This window comes from Thamnophis sirtalis, unplaced genomic scaffold, assembly GCF_051295495.1.
Source record: "Thamnophis sirtalis isolate CommonGarterSnake01/CBP01778 unplaced genomic scaffold, rThaSir2_p1.2 scaffold_5, whole genome shotgun sequence".
Classification (NCBI taxonomy): Eukaryota; Metazoa; Chordata; class Lepidosauria; order Squamata; family Natricidae; genus Thamnophis; species Thamnophis sirtalis.
The window spans coordinates 123,122,322-123,140,991 of NW_028261385.1; positions in this window are offsets into that span (position 1 = coordinate 123,122,322).

The window sequence follows — 18,670 nt, forward strand, 5'->3', positions numbered from 1 at the left end:
CCACGGAAGGTGAACTGGCTAGTCCCTGTCCCTGACCGGGCTCTCTTCTCAGGTATAAGAGGCGGAGCTCTCGGGAGTCGGGCAAAGGCGCCCCCAGTTCTCTTTCCTGAGACGCAACTCTGGTCGCCAGGCGTCTGAAGAGGAAAAAAAATCGCCCGAAAGGCAAAGCCGTGGTCGGTCCGAAGTGAAATGGGGCTCATCTCGGCTCCAGTGTGGTCTCTGTTTTTACTGTCTGGTTTGACTCTGCGTACCCCCAAAAACAAGAAACCCGGACGAAGTGTTAAAAATAGGCCCCCGCGAAACTCCTTTCGCTCTGGCCCCCGAATCACGAAAAAGAGAGTGAAGGAAAAGGGCCTCACAGGAAAAAGGGAGACCTCTCCGTACTCTTTGAGCAGGTCGTCTGCAATTCGTGCCTATTACGAAAATCGACCTTCGGGCTGTGGGGAGCCCCCCACCATCCCTTCTAACCACCCCACCACAACCTAGGTCTGTCTCTATCCTGCCACCCACTCCGCCCGCAGCCTCCCCGGAGAAAGCGCAAGCGCGGGGAGAGCGAGTCCCCCTCTTTTCCCCCCAGAGTCTCCGTGGCCTCAGCTTCTCACTCCGGAGTTCAATCCTGCCGTCCGGGCCCTCCTGGCCTTGGACTTTTCCCCCGCCGTCTACTCTCAACCCTCCCTGAGGGCAGTTCGGGGGACCAGAGGAAGCGAAAGCCAGAATCCCGTTCTCTGTGGCGGGAGGCTTCCACTTGTGCAGGTTTCCGCGCGGTGCCTCCGTGTGTGGCTGTGGTAAGAGAGAGGGACGCGGAGCCTGAACAAATAATTTTCGGCTCTGCCAGGTAAAAAGCAGGGTCGGTGTGGACGATTCAAGAGTTGTCGCCTCACGTTTGATCGCCTCGCCGCTTGCCTCCCGAAAGTCGCGCAACCGCGAGGACGTGTGAATGTGCGTGGGCTTCGAGGAATCCCCCCCCCCCCCTTAAAACGCGCGCGGGGAGCTGGCTGGAGCTTTTCCAGCCAAGTGTCAGCCTCCGGCGAAAGTCACTGAAGTTTCCCGGAAAACAAAGCTAAAGCGAGTGCTCTCTTCCTTGCTGCCCGGTCCCAAATCTAAGACGTGGGCGGTGGGCTGTTGCCCCTCCATCTCCAGACAGTGGAGACCCCCGAGAGGGATGTAGGAAAATGCTGTGTGCATTTGGGAGGAGGTGTTGAGATTTTCCCTTCTTTCCTCCAAATGCGAGGTGGTAGATGGATAAATAATTTTTTAATAATCCGTCGCACCCATATTCGCAAAATTTCACCTTTCCTTAGGTAGATTTTGTATTTCTCAGGTGCTACTGCGGTGCCTGATTTTATAGGGATATGGATGTCCCCTCGTAAAGTTAACAGAATGAAGCCGTTCTCGGCTGATTACATCACCTCTCTCTTTGAGACCAAACTCAAAATGCGGGCAATATACGCGCGGATTCACCCGAGTCTAACAAAGGTAAATGAACCTAGGACAGGCTTAGATTTTGTTCGAATTCTAGTTCGACTAAATGAATATTTGCTTTTCTCTTCCTCCTTCAGTAGTACATAAAATAAACGGCTATTCATTCGGGCAGTTTCGAGACTTTCCTTTCCGGCTCAAGCACCTTGATGGGAACAGAAAGTTTTCCAGTAAAGGGAATTTCTCTGAATTGCTTTAAAGCCCCAATAAAAATAATATCAGAGGGCTTCCAAGACAAGAAAAAGAATACGATTATCACTCACTCTCCCCTTTCGAGGAGATTCGTGTGAAGGATTGTATCTGAACCTTTTGGGAAACTTGCTTCCCCCCCCCCCCTTCCTGGAATTAGCCCGTGTGATATACCTGCGTTTTCTCCTTTTCTACGTGTGACTTTGCTGGGATTCCAGTCAGTATCTGGAAGATTTCACACTTTTTTTTTCTTTTTTCTTTTTGCTTATAAAAACACACAACTATTACAAGGAGGTGAAGGGTACTTTTTCCTTGTAAATGTGCCTATGTGTAAAAGGCGGCGGCGAGCGGGAGAACAGAGAAAATGGGGCGACGAAGGTGAAAGAGAGAACCGAACCCTTTAGCCGCACAGAATATTTGCCCCAAAAGGCGGATAGCGGGAAGTCTGCTTTGAAAGGCTTTGCGAAGTATCTTTCTGCAAAGTAGTTAATAAACTCCTAAGCAGTCAGCAGCTTTGTATTTTATGTGGTGGACGGAGAAAATCTTCCAGGGCTTTAATGTGTGAAATCTAAATGCCTGTGTGGCAGCTGTTTCTAAAGCCAAAACTAACTCTTTGGAAAAAGGGGAGGGAAAAGGAGAGGGGAGACGAAAAGACTGCTCATTTTTTTTCCTTTGGTGCCATTTTGGATGTCATCTGTTTCCTTGGTGACTGTGTTCAGCCCCCCAAAGCCCCTGAGCGCCTGGATTGTTCGAAAAAAGCATGCTATTTCTGCACCGTCATTTATCACTGTCACCGCATAATGATTCCCCTTGCAGCTCCTTATTGATGTTTGTAATTGCATTATCTCATAAGGGGAGGGGTGAGGTGGTGGGGAGAGAGATGATCAATGAAACTGAACTGTGCATTGTGGGGTCAGGAGATACACAAGTACTGTTTGTGTACACACACACACACACACACACACACAAACCCCACAGAAGCAGAAGAGCTGTTCTGAACCCCCAGTTGGTTGGTTGGGTGAGTGAGTGAGTGAGGGTATTCTTGTGTGCAGTAACTGATTGTACAGGAAAACCGTCATTTTCTTCGCTTTTCCCGACGTTTAGGCAAACTTTTTGCTGAAATTCAGAACCGTTCCCTGCCTTGCATTTTAAGGAAGGAATACTCCTGCCTGGTGAGAAGTGTGCTCCGCTGTCACAAGTGGGCAGAGGAAAGTAGTGAATAAGCACATACCCCCCCCTTTCTTTCTCTCTTTAATATTCCCCGTTCCTTGCAACAACCCCCTTTCTCCCCTCTCTTGATGAAGGGAGCACCAAAGAGTAATTGGCATACACACTATCTGGGAACTATCTTCAGCACTGGCCTTTTTTCCTAGCTCTTATAGCGAGACCCCGCTTTTCTGCCACTAGTATTTTCCGCTTAATGAATGTGGATTGCAAATTTAAGGCGGATCGCCTCCCAGCTTCTCTGTCTATTTCCCTCCAGGTAGCTGACGATTCATTGTTTCGTCCCCTTACCTGGGTAGAAAGAGTAAAGCAATCTGCCTTCTGAAACTGGAAACTGGGACCAACCCTTCCCAGCTCATCCTCATGAAATGGTCCCGTTACCAGTTGGCAAGCGGGTGGGGGGAAATCCTGGCTAGCTAAACAGAATGCCTTATTGGCTCGGCGTGAGATTAGGACATTCCGCAAAGAAATAAAACCAGGAGGTTGCAAGGAGTGGGAATAGAAAGGGGAGCCGTTGATGTGATAATGTGTTTTTGCGGAGCCGAAAATATACTTGTAAACCCTTTGATTTGACCGCGGATCCTGTTGATTTCAAGGGAACCGAAAAGATCCTGATTGCAATGAGTCATTCCCGCTCCCCTCTTTAAATTGTCCTCTCGGGATCGTGCAGCGATCTCTCAACGGTGCCAAGTTTGTTTGTTCAGCCTGGGCAATGAAGGAATATCCAAAAGATCCTGTCGCGTTCAGAGCCCAGGTTTTGGAAATTGGGAACTCTTTTCTGCATTCGATAACCTTTCTCTTAATCATCCTTCCCCTCCCCATCGCCCCGGTTTTTGGATGTGACGGATAAGTAAAAACAATGCCAAACAGACAACACATTTCATTTTTTTTTTTAAAAGAAATTACTTGATTGCGAAATAAAATTGCATATCTTTCTTTAGAAAAAAATTGCCTCTGATCACAGTACTGCGCTTAACTCCCATTCCCACCTTGGTCTAGCTTTAAATTTCACCCTGTCCATACAGTTGGTCGTAGCCGCTTTGCCTAGGCACCACCCAAGTACACCTCCATTTAATCTGGTGTCCCCAGGCCTGTTTGCGAAATGCCAACTTCACTTCTGTGATACCTGAGTCCGGGCAAATTCCCTTAGAATTAAGGCACAAGACTTATTGGGAGCACTTATTGCCTGAGAAGGGAGATTTAATTGAAGGCAGAAAGATGCTCCAATATCCCAATAAGAAATAAGAACGCGCCTCTCCTTTCAATCCCACCCCCGACACGCCCCCCCGCACCAAAAAGAGGGGGGGGGTGTTTTTAGACTTCAGAGTCGATGGAATTGCTAGCATAAACACAGAATTGCACCCATTCTCTCTGAATGGTGAGGGGAGCTAATCATGTTAACACAGGCACCAATTTTAGCTGAGTAGATTGGGGGAATCCTCTGCACTCCAATGTCCTTGATTTAGACTAGCAGTGAAAATTTTCCAAATTGCCAGCAGCAGTACATAAAGAACACCTAGCTTTCCTTTTTCCTTTTTTATTTTTTTGGAGGGAGAACAAAGAATAAAAAGCATTTTGGAAGAAAAGGTACCCGCCAGGCGAAGCTGCTTGGTTTAGAAGGTCTTTGTCACAGCTTTGAGGCTGCACCTTCCTTTAGTTCTTATTTCAGTCTGAAAGTAAAAGTCACTTTCTTGAGATTCTCCTATTTTTATAAATCTAATCGTTCTCCCACCTCCAGCCGCCTTTCCATCAGTACTGCAGCTATATAAACAGAAACCCTTTTTGGCTTATTTCGAAAGAACCGCTTGATATGGATCGCCATGCGAATGTTACGCTATGTTTGAATTACATTTTCGGAAGACTTCCTCTTACTTCTCCCTACCCACAATAAATTAATCAAAAATGAGCCGTTTATTCAAAATAATTTTAAAAGAGAGGAGGAATAATATTTCATACCAGGAAATCTTGGTTAAAATAATGAAAAATCACTCTCGTCTTAGAAATTATTTATAGAACATATCTTACATTAACATTAAAAAAACCGTATAAACAACAGCTGCATCAAGAACAAAACCCCTCCTGATTTACAGTTATTAAATATTTAATTGTCATGTTAATGCTTCATATTCTACCTTTTATTTGCATTTTAATCTAGGGAATATTTACAGTATTTTTGCTTTTTGGGGGGAGGGCAGTGATTGATTACAGATGGGGGGAGGAGCAAAATGACCTGCAAGATGGCTTTTCCTTCTCCTCCCCCTTTCGTTGTTTACGAAGCCTTTTCCAACAATGGTAATGCAACCGGGACAAATAAATTATGTCCTTTCTAGACGTCAGAGAAACGCTGTTCCTTTTCCTCCCAAATACTTATTTTTATAGTCATCGACCCCCAGCATGGTTGTAGGTAGCTGCTTTTCTGATTTTTTTTTTTAAAAAAATTTAAAACAATTAGTTCTGATGTTTTTTTTATCAAATGAAAAAGCAACTGAGTTTGAGAATAAATGTTATTAAGAAATTTAATTTCTTCCTTTCCTTCCTTCCTTCCTGCTTTTTTTTTTACAGCTTTAATATGAAAAGTTCCAGAGTCACTAGAAATACTCTCGGTCGCATAAGTCAGTCTAAAGTGTGTTGAGAAGAAGTCTCCTGTTGCCAGACAAACAACGAAAGACAAAAGAAACACCCACAACCGTGTTTCTTCCTTGTTTAATTTCTTGGAGTAATTTGTCCAATACCTTTTCGGGTAGCTCCCAAGGTCCAGTTATTCGGTGGGGCCAAATCCAGTTTCTGAAATCTGGGCAGGGGTGACCATTTGGGTCTCTCTACCTCCCACTTCTATCCTAAACAATGATTAAACGTGTCTGGCATGGGTGGGTGGGGCAACTTTGGTTTTTGAAATGTGTAGTATGTATGTATGTATGTATGTATGTATGTATGTATGTATGTATGTATGTATGTATGTATATGCACGCACGCACACACATACACAAATTTATCGCTGAACCGGTGGTGGTTGTGGGGCCTCACATGCTAACTGCCGAGTGAAGGGAAATCCATATGAAAAGCGGGCAGGGGGGAGCAGTGACAGGCAGATTTGATAAATTGCTCTTGTTTTTTTTGTTTTTGTTTTTTTATAGGAAGGAAGCAAATCCACATCATTGTCTCAGCGAAATGGCTCGTTTCCTGACTCACCTCTCTTATCGAGGTGCTCGTTCACACAGACCTGGCTCCCAAGCGGAGAGGTGACCAGTCCACCAGTCTGCAACTTCCCGTTTAATGAAACCTCTCTCGCTTGCAAACCGGACCAGAGAATTCGAAGGCAATTTTATTTGCAGCTAAAACCGGCGCTGGCTTGTTCCCTCCGCGCGGCTGTGTTCTTCTGAGTGGGTGAAGTTGTGGGGGAGAAGGAGGCGAAGGGGCGCTTTTGGCCGTTGTCCTGCCAATGCCGCACCCCCTTCGCTTGGAAGGCTCGCTGGGACTCGTTCCCAAGAGTCTTAAGAAACGATCTTTTGTAAAGTCGGGCGCCAGACAACCACTAAATTACTCCCCACTCCCTTAACAGCAAAGACTTGAACCTTAGCCATCGACAGCAAAAATGTACCAAGGACCAGCGTTTTGAAATCCGGAATAAGGAAACTATATAGCGCAGGAGCCTCGCTCCAGCAAATTGGTGTGACCGGACGGGACAAGTTTAGCCGTGGGAGACACAACTGCCAATACAGATCACTGCGTGGGGATAATTCATGGGATAAGAAACCGATTGTGGGATCCCAGGTAGAAAATACAGCCAAGTGTTTTAAGAGTTGGAAATACATTCCGTGGAGACGGCGGGGGCCGGGACGGGTGGGAAGAAACTGAAACGCAGAGCGGGCAGACAAGAAAGAAAATAACACCGGGGTTTTCTGTCCTCTGTAGTTTTATTTGGGGATTTGGGGTAGTAAGCGCCAGATTTATTGAACGGCCAAGGCTCTAAAGGAGAGATGACGACCACAAAGACAAGGGAAAGGCTCTCGCCTTAAGCCGGTCGCTGCCTGGCTCATTATTGGCGCGCACCCCCGAGCGAAAGGCGAAAGTGGCCTCCCGCCAGCCGCAGATTGAGAGCGCACTTCGTTTCTGCCACGTTAGGAAGATGACATCCAAATAAACAAGGGACAGGCGGCGTAGCGCTGAGCCCAGCGGAGCGCAGAGGCGCAAATAGCCATTGAGAAGGCGAGAGACGCCTGCTACTGCTGAGCCCGCATCTCTCTCTCTCTCCGCTTGTTGCCTCTTAAAAGAGTATCGGGCCAGCGCAGATGGGTGGCGAAGACATCCGCTTGAAACGGGCGCCAGCCCGTGGGATCCCCGCGGGAAGCAAGGGAAGGGGGTGCCTTTGGAGGGGGGGACGAGGTTTCACTCCTTCGAGGGTCTCATATTAAAAGGAGCGATGGGGAATCCTGCCTAATATCAGAGATGGCGGCAGTCGGGCTCAGCCACAGCATTCAGTGGAGGTTAAGCTCCCTACCGGAGACGGGACGCGAAGTTATATTAAGCGCGGGAGAGTGACGCACGAGGCGTGCTCAGGCCTCGCCCACTGGCGTTGAGGGCATCCACGGCCCGGGAGGCCCCGCGATTATTGGAAGTAAGTTCCGCTGATTTCAATGGACGTCGCTTCCGGTAAATGCACTTGGGGCTCCGCGCTGGGAGCTCACCCTTGCGCTTCTCTAGCCAGGGGAGAAATAAATTCTCGGATCTCCAAAGAGATGTTGGGATATTCTCTGCTAAACACGCGCATGTTTTCCCGCCGCCTCTCCAAAATCAGCCAAGGGAGGACCTGGTTCTGCGCTAGTTAGAAAGAAAAGATGAGAGAAGAGGGTCCAACCCAACTGGAGATCCTTTCTCACCCTCGCCACTTGTAAGCATAGAGGGGGAACTTGGCACTGGCTTGCCAGGGTCAATGAGGGAGGCCACCCCCCCAATTCAGAATAGAGCTGGAAAGGTGGTCTTCTAGTCCAACCCCCTGCTCAAGCAGGAGAACCTATACCATTTCAGAGAAATGGCTATCCAGCCTCTTCTTCAAATCTCCCAGTGATGAAGCCGTTCTTGACTGCCGCTGGGGACTCAACGCCTGCCTGTTTGCCTGTTGGAGGCAATCTAAACCCTGGGCTAGTCTTCACGGGCATCTGGGGATGGCAGCAGCAACGGCGCAGGCTGAATTCCCCTCGTTTTTTCTTGTATTACACCGACCCACCTAGAATTTGGTACCTGCGCCCTCCATCCTGGACGTTCAGGTCCCTCTTCTTTCTTTCACCTCCCAATCAGATCTGCTGTCTGAGGGGAGGGATGTGGGGGGGAGCATTATTTTATTTCCACAAGCCTGAATTGTTAACACAGTCGCCCACCTGTACCCGGTATTCCTCGCCCGACCTCTTTCATGACCACGTACTTAAATGCGCTTGGGCTAGTTTCTAATTTCTTTTCTCAACCCATATTCCCTATCGTTGTCGCGTATAAAGAAAACAATTAGAGAGCCATTCTGCAGCCCTTAGCGTGGCCAACTTGTCTGTTTCACTTCAAAGGACGGCAAGCAAATTGTTTCCAGAGTTTATAAGTAATTAGGCTACATTAGGGGGAAGCAGCCAAGTCAAGCCGAGAAGAGTCTCTTCCTCGGTCCCTTTTGGGGCTGGGGTCTGTTTCTTGGACAGGGACCGCGTCGTGGCTCGTGGTGATTAAGTAGGCTGCTGAAAACTCAAACGTTGGTCCCCCAACACGCAAATCACAGCCCGCTTGAAGTTAAGACGATTTGGACCCACAAACCGACTTGTGACCTCGGCTGCCTTATGAAAGGGCAGGTTGAAAAAAAGGACGGGGAGGGGCGCGCTGCAGGGAAAGGTAATTGCGCATAATTAATGTTGAAGAGAAAATAGTCACATAATAGGCTGCAAAGAAAATGCCATATGTAAGCTTGGGAACTTTCTTTTTTAAAAAAAACAAAAAAAAACCCAAAACCCTTTCCTTCCCAACAGCTCTGGCGCCCCGATCATTTTGCCCCAGCAAAATCTTCCCTATTGGGAAGATTCGTTGAAATAAATGGGACTTTCTTCCAAATTCTTTAAAATGACCGCCTAGGGGATTTTACGGGGATTGGAAGGAAACCTACGATTTCATTAACAGTATTCGCTCGTTCCTTATTCTCTGTTGGAATAATTTCACATGCATTTTCTGATTGTGAAAATTCTTATTTGGCTCATAATTACAACAGACTGCATTATTCCTTGTCTCTCTCTCTGTGTGTGTGTGTGTGCGCGCGCGCGCGCGCGCGCGCGTTTTCTCTCCCTCCCCTTTCAAGATTGCCTTCCCGGTTCCGATTCTTTCCTCATAGTATAGGATATAATTTTCTGAAGATATTAAAACAGAATTGTTGATTTTAAAAAAATCAACCCCAGTTTTTTTTCCTCCCGAGGAGTGATTGCTGTTATAAAAAAAATTACAAAAGAATACTCGGAAATAAGTCTCACTGGTGTATAATTATACAGAGAACTGGCTGTACAGGATTGTAGCTTTAGGCTGAGATTTTAAACATACTAACTTACAAAAAGGCTCCAATGAAATAAACATGATTTATTTGTTAATGAGGACAAGGAATAGTTTAACTGTATTTGAACCTGCCATTTTTATTTTTATTTTTTTAAAAAAAACATGTTTCACCTGTGGCTAGGAAGTTAATATTTTTGTCCCTAATATAAGCTTATAATATATTATTACTATATGTATAAGGAGGGAACTGCACAGTACACAGTCTTTTATGAAATAGAAGAAAATCAAGACCCTTTCCCAGAGAATGATGGCAGTGTTATGTTGCCTACACTATGGATAGTGGAATAAGGATAAAAATACTATTTGCTTTTGTTGTTCACTATTTTATCCTTAAAAGGTCACAGAAGCCCTTCAAAACTCCAATGAAGCACACTCACACCCACAGTCATGCCTATATACATAAGAGCCTGGCTCATTTCCCCCCCCCCCCCCATACATTTAAAGTCGCATCTGCCCAACAAATTGAGCTAAATCAACTCAGCTGGAGCTTTCAAAAGCAATAAAAACATACTAATAAATTAATTTTAAAAAATAGGCTGCCTCACAACGGGGTATCCTCAGATTTGCCTATGTCAACTTATTTATTAAATTTGTACACCACCACCTCACCTAAGTGACTCTGGGAGGGTTTACAACAGCATAATAATAATAATACCATACATTTATTAGTATTTATTATTTCCATTTACATAGCCACCCATCTCAAATATATGACATCGTCAAGCTTACAATTCCTATCCAAATGTAATATGAACATTAAAACTATACTGTATTGCTATAAATATATAAAAAACTTAATCACAGCTGAAGTATAAAAAACAAGTGCACCAATCACCATAATCACTGTATAGGCTCTATCCTCCTCCAGATCTCCAAGCCTGGGTAAGAGTGTGTATGTGCAGGGAGCATAGCTTTAAGACCTTTTGAAAAGTCAAATGAAAGGTGACATGACAGAAGAGGTTCTCTTCCTGGGTGCTATTAGGTGGCATCCTGTAAGAAATTTGGATTTGGAACTTTTCTGCCAGATGGATAGACATAATTGAGAGAGCCAGTTTGGGATAGTGGTCAAAGCACCAGGCTAGAATTGAGGAGACCATGAGTCATACTGAGTGACTTTGGGCCAATCACACTCTCTTAGCCCAAGGAAGAAGGAAGCAATGACAGACTACTTCCGAAAAATATTGCCGGAAAAACTGCAGAGCAGTGCAGGAAGTCACAGGAGTTAAAACTAATTTGAAGAAACAACAAAAGAAGTAAAAGGTGAAGAAAAGATGTAATTGGGGAGAGGCAATTCCTCAAATACTTGGTGTCTTTGGAGGCAGACTTTTTTCCCATTTAAGTTTTCCAGTAGCAAACTCTACTACAAAATATTCTCATTCTTGGATTTCTGATTTTTTTTCATCTGAAAACAATTCAAACTTTTTCTTTAGACACATGGGGACCACAACTCTGATTGTTATAGAGAGTAGCAGCTATTGTATGGATCCATTTTCCCTCCCCTGCCCCCCTCCAAACCATATTATGGTTGAAAAAGAGGTATTTCTGCATATTAATTTGATGTAGCTTTGCCCAGCTTGGCATCTCCAGATACTTGAGGATTCCAGGTCCCAGAAATCCTATCCGTCTAGGCTGAAGGAATTATGGTTGTTGGGAATTCCAGCACTTGGCATCCCAAAGCATCTGAAACATACAGCAATTGGAATAAACAGAGAGTTCTGCTCCAGCTAGAGAGATACGAAGGGCAACGTTCCAAGAACAATATTTTTAGAACCAAAGTGGAAGAAGAAGAAGAAGAAGAAGAAGAAGAAGAAGAAGAAGAAGAAGAAGAAGAAGAAGAAGAAGAAGAAGAAGAAGAAAAAAAAGAACGACTCCTATGCTTCCCTGGAGCAACAGAAGACTACTTAAAGACCTCATACATGTGACCATACACGCACTTACTGTAGAGACAATTTCAAAAAGTTGACAAAGTATCACAAGATAGAGATGATATGTCACTCAGCATTAGCAATGGTCTTGGGCCTGCTCCAGTTGGTGCTTTTGATGCTTGCACAATCACATTCCGCGCAATCATTTGAATGGCAGTTATTTAGTGCATAAATAAAATCTCAGTCTTGCAACAGGAGGAGAAGTATGGGAACTCTCCATAATCTTTTGTGCATTCAACTGGGGAGATGTGTTCGTCAAATAACCTGGTCCCTTTTGAGGCAGACCTCATTGTTCCATGTAATGGTAGGGAAAGTTCTACTACAAAATATTCCTATTTGGTCCAAAGGGGAAAAAAGAATGGGAGGTTTTTAGGTTGCCCCAATCACTGCCACAACATGAAGAATGGCTTTGCTGGCTATGGATCAACTGGTTTCTCCCTTGAGATAGCCACTTCTTCCCTTGTTCTGGGTCAGTATAAGATAAGCTGCCATGTCACCCAAGCATCCACCTTGCATGCTACAATAGGTTTGATAGAATCACTTAAGTCAGTGTTTCTCAACCTTGATGATTTTAAGTCCTGTGGACTTCAACTCCCAGAATCCCCCAACCAGCTGGCTGGGGGATTCTGGAAGTTGAAGTCCACAGCACTTAAAAGTGGCCAAGGTTGAGAAACACTGACTTAATGTATGCAAAGAGCATAGCAACACCAATACTTTTTAAAATTCTGGGCAAAAATTCTGGGATGCCTAAATAGCTACTTGCAGGTGCCACAATATGGCAACAAGTTGGAGCTTGGTCCTTGACAGATCTCTGGAGCCTATCACATTTAGCAAGATTAGAAAGTATTTGGAAAAGGGCTGTTCCAATGGAATTATTTAACTTACTCATTAGATTTAGCAACATAATAGGAATCCCTTCCCAGTCTTCCCCTATAATAATTCTGTAGGATCAGTTGTAGAGACAAGTTGTGACTGGCTCAAAGTCACATAGTATGCTCCCATCACTGAAGATCAACTTAAGACCAAGTCTGCCTCCTTCTTCCCCAATGCTTTAATACTATACCAAAGTAGCTTTCCAGTTTTCCTGCTTGTGATTCATGTAACAGATAAACTGTTAGGGCATCTACACCACCACCCCGCTTCCCAGACAACTGTTGAATTAGGTTATATTTTCAAGGACAGAGTTACAAAGGATTTACTGAAAGAGTGTATTCAAAGGGCTGAGTCTAACTGGAGCTCTGAACTGCATATGAAGGCTATCTGGGGAATGAATCGGGTGAAATGCTTGAAGTCTGTTACCGGTTCGCTTTGCGAACTGCAGATGCTAAAAAGCCTTTTCTAAGTCTGCAAAGGTAAGTAGAATAGCGGGGTGGTGGTGGGGGGAACAGCTGCCCTACGCAATTTAGATTCACTAAAAAGCAAGATTTCCTGCTTTCCAGTGAATATACCATATTTTTTGCACTAAAAGACGCGCTGGAGTATAAGACGCATCAAGTTTTTTAAGAGATAAATTTTTTTAAAAAGTTTTTGCACTGCAGGCCTCCCAAACCTTTTACATGCTCCATTTTTACATGCAGAAGCTTTGGGAGGCTTGCAGAGTGCTCCTGGGAGCTGGGTTTTTTTTTTTTTGTGTGGCAAAAACAAGCAAAAAACACGGCCCATTTTTTGCTCCCTTTTGCCCTCCCAGGAGCACTTTGCTGGCCTCCCAAACCCTCTGTGTGTCCATTTTTGAGAAAAATGAGATACACGGGGGTGAGGTTTCTGGAGGCCCAAAATGCTGTATTCAGTCTAAGATGCATCCAGATTTTCACCCTCTTTTTTGGGGAAAAATGTGCATCTTATACTCCAAAAAATCATGTGGCACAGCTGATTGTCACACAGCAGATTGTTGGAACTCTTTTTTTAAAAACCTTTTAAAGCATTTTTTATTACCGGTTCAGGTGAACCGGCCTGAACTGGTAGCATTTCATTCCTCGAATGAATCCCAGTGAAGTCTGTGCCTATCAGATGAATGACGGGAACAAGTGCAAGTGGATTTTTTGAGAGTTTGGCAATGGAGAAGGATTCTCATGGCTTCATCTTCTCCATCTCACAAACAAAATGGCCTGCTTTGTCATTTAACCTTTCATTTCCTTTCTTAGAAAGTACATTCTGTTGATTTGAGCTTCGAGGTTGGCAATTGGTTGCAAACATTTCATCACCATTCAAGGCAACATCGTCAGTGTGTTTTGAGTTGTCTCCACACTGATGTTGTCTCCTCAAATGGTGATTAAACATTTGCAACTAAATTGCCAAGCTCAGAACTCAAATCAATAGCCTAAGAACCAGCCCGAGCTACTAATATTCAAACACATTTCAGTAGGTAGGCTCTTCTATGCAGCGACTGCAGTCTAACTCTGCAGTCTATGCATAGATTGCAGAGTTCCTATAAGCAAGCCAAGAGGGTACTCAAGTCAACTTCCAATTTCTTTATTAGAACATATTCTTCAAGTCCATGCATGCACACATATCCATTCCCAAGCTCACAATAGCCAGACTTCAACAGAAGAAAAGTAGAGAGAAAAATGATCATACAAATAGAACTGAGTTGAACTCTGGGGTTCAACCACCACAAGAAAACAACCAAACTCAGAGACCATCAAAAACCTCCCCCAAAAGACAGTGTGGTAAATCTTGAACTGGAGTCAAATAAGATGATGTGATGGCTGAACAATTAACTGTTTATTAACTAAGCAACTCAATGATAACATACAACAGATTACCTCAGGAACCCGTCTGACAGCTATTTATATCATGTCTGACGGGCATCCAATCAGCTAACAGTTTTTCTCCCGTTAACCAATAGAAAATACTTCCCCAGTCTTAAACAAATGCTGGTCATAAGTCCAAGGACATAACACTCCTTCCCCCCGGATTGCGCACACGTAGTCTTGTAAATAGGCGGGGCGATGGCGCACCCACCCAAAACGCCTCAGTTCCAGAGAGGTTGGAAAAGAAGGAGTGTCTTCTGTCAACGGTGTTGGTCATGTTGGAGGAGGTTCTACAACAGCAGATCCCCCAGCCCCGGAGTGTGGGGTGTACCTCCAGGTAAGTCGTCCATCGAGATCGCATTGGGCGGCATGGTACCTGGCTGTACAGGTGGTGGAGTGCCTTGCTGGCAGATGGCATCTGGTAGATCAGAATGGTACAAATTGCTGGAAAACTCTGTAGCTCCTCAGGAACTCAGCGGTGCAGGTGAGTCACATGGCGCTGCCACAACTGTCCATCTCCCAGCTGGACCCTGTAGGAACAGGGCCCGGTTAAATGGGTCACCCACCACGATAGCCATTTAGGGTCCCCCGTGAAATTTTGCGCATGCACCCCTCCCCCCACAGAAAAACTCCTAGGTGAGTTAGGTTCATTAAGAGGTCTCTTAGTAGCATAGGAACGGTGAATGCAGTCCAGAGTGGTCCGAAGCCGCCATCCCATTAATATTTCAGAGGGGATTTTACCCATGACCTGGCATGGGGTTGTATGTTGAGCAAGCAGGTAGGTGGCAATCTTAGTTGCCCAGCTGCCCTGGGTCAATCGGCTTAATGCATCTTTAGCGGATTGGATGGCCCTTTCAGCCAGCCCGTTCCCCGCAGGGTGGTATGGAGCCACCATAACGTGCCGGATACCCAGACTGGCAAGATAAGTTTGGAACAAGGAGGAAACAGATTGTGGACCATTGTCAGACACTAATGTGTCCAGCAAGCCATGGGTTGCGAACAATCCAGCAAATACCCAGATAGTGGCTTCAGAAGTGGTGGATTGCATGGAGAAAAATTTGACCCATGTAGACAGCGCATCCACCTCTACTAATAAGGTTTGTCCTAAAAAGGGTCCCGCAAAATCAACCTGGATTCAGGACCACAGGGCTTGGGGAGATTCCCACTCCTGTACCGGGGCGGCTTGTGGAGTCGGGCGGGTCTGTTGACAATGATGGCAACGCTGAACCCAGTCCTCAATATCACCATCCATGTTGGGCCACCAGACATAGCTGCGGCCTAATAACTTCATCCGCACTATGCCTGGATGGCCCTCATGGAGACAGATGAGGATCTGATGTCGGAGGTCCGAGGGAACCACAGCCCTGGCACCCCACAACAGACAACCTTGCAATTCAGACAGCTCCAGGCGCCGCCGTTAGAATGGAAGAAATTCAGGGGCTATGTTTCCAGGTGGCCATCCCCGGCGCACTCAGTTCGGTACTCGGAGAAGGACCTTATCAGTCTTTGAGCATTGGGCAATATCTGCTGTGGACAGTGGCAATTCCAGGTCATCCACAAGGAGGACCTGTGATGAGGGAGCTGGGTCAGCCATGAGTGTAGGTAATGGGCAACAGCTCAGGGTGTCTGCATGCCCCATTTTCTTACCTGAGCTGTCAGACGGGGCCCTGAGGTAATCTGTTGTATGTTATTGTTGAGTTGCTTGTCACCACAGATGTCGCGGTGGGCTGAATTTTTGGTGGCATATTCTTATACCTCTGACATCTATTAATACCGTAGCTTTCAGATGGGCATCCAAACAGCTAGCGGCTTTTGTCTTGCCGGCTGGCAGGTGCGCGGTAACCAATAGAAAATTCTTCCACAGTGCTAAACAAACGCTGGTCGTAAGTCCGAGGACATAACACAGTGTCCTCCTTTTTTACTGGCCAAGTCAAGTGAATGTATCCTTTCTATGATACCTAGGACCTGTGTGATTTCTCACAACAAGGTTTCACCCTTTGTTCTTCCTTGTTTTAAATGCCAGCTTTGTTCTCATAGAAATAGTGCTTTGTTTATTGATACCAGCCATGCAATTATGACAGGACATTTCTTTTAATTTATTTCTGTGAAGTATTTCTGAATGGTACCAGCAAATGGTTAAGTCTGTATTCTTTAACTCTCTCCATATGGATATGGAGAGAATATAACAGAAAGATACATGTAGCATAGAATAGGGGTTTCCAGTCCCCGGGCTGTCGCCTATTCGGAACTGGGCTGTGTGTACAGCTCAACTTGGGTGAGGGGCAGGCAGGCAGGTATGTGCACAAGCACATGAGCACCCAACTCAACCCACGCAAATTGAGCTGTGTGTGCACATGTGTGTGGTGGCCCGCAGCTTACATGGCACAATTTCCCTTTCCTCTGCCAGCTGGGCTGCCAAACTGCAATGATTAGGGACCACTGGCATAGAATGAGGAATGAAATTTTATATATCATTGTCTTTTAATGATCCCATCCAGGGTGGAGTCTGAGCAATTGAATGGAGCTGAGTGTTTACTGGCCGGATAACCTTCCTGTTGCCAATGCGGAGTTATATTCAGCAGATATACTCTCAAGAAAGTCATTTTATATATGTAAAGAGTAAATAGTTTATATAGAAAATATGAATGTGCATTTGGGAGTAGGGTATTGTCACGATGCCTAAGGGCCATATTATTCCTGAAAAGGGCAAGTGGACCCCTAAAGCCTATGAAATATGTGCAAACTTATGTCAAGATGGAAAATATTAAATATGTCAAGAGCAACCATATTTAAATGTAATTTACTTCAACGTCAAAGTCCTTCCGGATTGAGCAAATCTAACTTACATCTTGATTTCACCCATTTCTTAGATCTTCTTCTTTGAATTGCAGCCCTGAGAGGTCACTCCACAAGTTAGAAGACTGATTGTGCAAAAAGGCTGTTCACCCGTATCTGTGAAGGTTTCTTTCCTGACAATCTCACTGTTATTTTATTGATTCTGAATTTCTTGTGTATTTCATTGTTAATTGTTTGATTTTCTTGCAATTAAGTCCTTAAGTGGTATTGTAAAAAAAAAAACTTGGGGACAATTAAACATGGGAGGGAAAATGCCTTAAAATATCCTTCTCCATTCCTGACCTCTTTAGTTGGACTCAGCCACCATGGCCGTTGTCCTCAGTCACACTACTAAAAATAAAGCAAACTCCCTATTCCTACTCCCCAGACCCATTTTAACTTGTTATTGATAGAATGATGAAGATGCATTTTCCCAGATGAAGTTATTAGCCATTTCAGAGAGGATGGTGTAGATCAAGAAAATGTCAGGGAAGAAGCACCCTTTCCCCAGTCATCTCTATCCTTAACGTGTTCAGCAGTTCTGAACTGCAAGATGCCTTTGAGTGAAAATAACATTCAAGCTAGACTCCTGATATTTTCTTGGGCAATACATGCTAAGTTAGTGTCAAAAGTACATTGACCCATAGTAAACTATTCCTGTTGACATCCTCCATCTATTGTAAACTATAACCATATTTTAAGCATTTTTCGTGCAATGAAGCTAGATTTGAATGTGAGGAAGGAAGGAAAGAAAGCTCTCAGATTTATGTTCTCTATAAATTCTTCACACAGATTTTGTGCTTAAGTGAATCTTCTCAAAAGTCTGAATACCTGGAACAGAAGAATTTTACTTTTAACCATGGAAATATAAATAGCCAGCCTCCAATTTCTGAACTTTTTGCTTTTTAAAAAGTAATGTAAGATTGGGATTGATATTATAAAGAAACGAAACAGAATGGAAAAAAATGGACTTGAGTCAAATCACTTCATTGCTTCTAGATATGGCACAATTTGGCACCTCTTGCTTCTAATATTTCTTTAACTTCATTTCAAAGACTATGAGCCACAAGAAGTAGGGTGTATAGCAATACTGCAGCCGGTCAATCCATCAATCCATCAGTGCCTAATTGCTTCTCTTCATCACTACTAAGGAGGAAGGGGAAAAAAAGAACAAATCAACCTCTGAAGTCAAGAACAATGAACTTTTCTATGTGTTGTACATCACTTCTTCAACTTGCTTTTCTTTCTGAGATGATTAGCGTTTCAGTGACAACAAATGACAGACCTGATTAACATAGTTATAAAACTTCATCACATACTGCTAACTTTCCCACCCAGGTTTTGGCAGCCTATGTGGTAGGGCTAAAGTAATGTCAAGGTTTTTGCTCTGTAACCATATCTGTAATTGGTAACAGACAAGGAAGGTCAAAGAGATAACCATTGGAAATATTAGTTATTTATTCACTTTCAAAAGTTAATAAATTAATCAAGTTACAGTGATCAGTGTTTGTATGGTTTTTTTTCCAGGGTAAGTTTCAGCATAGGGTTCTCTGACTACTTAGATGAAAGAGGAGGTGGAAGGTGTGTTGGATATGTTTGTTGCCTTGAGTTAGTTGTAAAAATAATACAGGGTGGGATATAAATAAATATGTGCATCTCTGATTATGGGTAGAGCATGTAGAGTATTAAAACATAAGA